The sequence below is a fragment of the Trichechus manatus genome, unplaced genomic scaffold (assembly GCF_000243295.1).
Source record: "Trichechus manatus latirostris isolate Lorelei unplaced genomic scaffold, TriManLat1.0 scaffold00207, whole genome shotgun sequence".
NCBI classification, from domain to species: Eukaryota; Metazoa; Chordata; class Mammalia; order Sirenia; family Trichechidae; genus Trichechus; species Trichechus manatus.
In genome coordinates, this window is record NW_004444143.1 from 3,390,729 (window position 1) to 3,392,258 (window position 1,530).

Here is a 1,530-nt window from a genome sequence, read left to right on the forward strand (position 1 = left end):
AGCAGCTGGTGGATTTCAACTGCCGACCTTTTGGTTAGCAGCCTGTCTCATAACTGCTGTGCCACCAGCACTCCAAACATTCGCCCAAACCACAATAAAATTTAAAAAAAAAAAAAAAAAAGGAGAGCACACAGGATGGGCTGAGAAGTCAAGGCTTCCCCTGACTCACAGGGACTCTATCCACCACGAAATACTGCATTTTTAAGGAGAATCCACACTCCCTCCGCTTGGATGCCAGCCTGTCCTGTGGCCTCCTCAGACTACCCTTCCACATCAGTGACCATCGGGTACATGCATGATGGCCCTCAGACACCCGCAGGGGCCCCACCCAGCTGGACATGAGGGCTTCCCTGGCCCGTGCTCTTTTTATTTTAACACAAATTTAATTAAAAAAAAATTTTTTTTTTGGTTAGGTAACACATGAATCTGACACAAACATCAAAGGGTGTAAGGTGTAAAGTAGCTTGCAGGGAACATTGTCCCTCCCTCCTCAGCCTACTCCTCTCCCGGAAAGTAACCACTGTGTTATGGAGTGAACTGTGTCCCCCGAAAAGGTATGTTGTAGTCCTAACCCCTGTCCCTGTGAATATGACCTTGTTCAGAAAAAGAGAGTTGGTTTTCTGTTATCCAATTCAATTAAATGAGATCATACCAGCGTAGGGTGGGATCTGTCAAAATAATCGAAGCACAGAAATAATTAAAGCATAGGTTTACTCGAGACGCTAAATCTGTAGCCATACAGGGAGACCGTTCTGTTCAGAAAAACAGGAAGGCTCTCATTTTAGGCCAGTTAATGAGTTTTTAAAGAGGATGTAGAGTAGAAAATTAGCTATGGGCTAATCTTAATAAGGAGCCCTGATGGCGCAGTGGTTAAGAGCTCGGCTGGTAACCAAAAGGTCCGCAGTTTGAATCTACCAGCTGCTCCTTGGAAACCCCATGGGGCAGTTCTCTGCCCCGTAGGGTCTCGATGAGTTGGAATTGACTCAACAGCAGTGGGTTTGGTTTTTTTTGTTTTAAGCTTAACATGACTGATTGGATCATGCCCCTTCCTGAGATCAGGTTACTAGGTGGTCTGTGTGGCCTGGCCAGCCCCCATTCATTTGCACAAATGCTCAGGTGTAGCCCAGAGGTTTTAAAATAATAAAGGCACCTCAACTGCTCAGGAAATTCTAAAGTTTTCGAATTCTCTCTCAGGAAGCAAGGGAAATTACCTAGAGTTAAATTCTTTGCATAAGATAAACGCTGAGCTAGTTTATGGTTTACCAGAGAGGGGGATGTGCTCAACTTCCTGGTCATGGTGTCTCCACCTTATTTCTTTTTATCTGTTTTGGGGTACATTCCACAACAGTCAGTGACCTTTGTGAATTTTCCTATGAACGTGGAGGAATTTGTCAATTCTTCTGGTCCTCAATTTCTCTCTTCAACAGTCCTAATCCTAATCCCTTCTGAGTGGTATCCTATAAAAGGGGAGAACAGACACAGAAATAGGGTGTCTGCTATGTAGAGATACATCTACAAGCAGAAAAGAAA

The 1,530-nt window shown here is 44.3% G+C and overlaps 1 protein-coding gene across 1 annotated transcript in view; it reads right to left on the reverse strand.

Annotated features, from left to right (window-relative positions):
- HNRNPL (heterogeneous nuclear ribonucleoprotein L) overlaps window positions 1-1,530 on the reverse strand; it is a 15,328-nt gene that overhangs the window by 13,605 nt on the left and 193 nt on the right. The gene's annotated exons all lie outside the window — the stretch shown is intronic.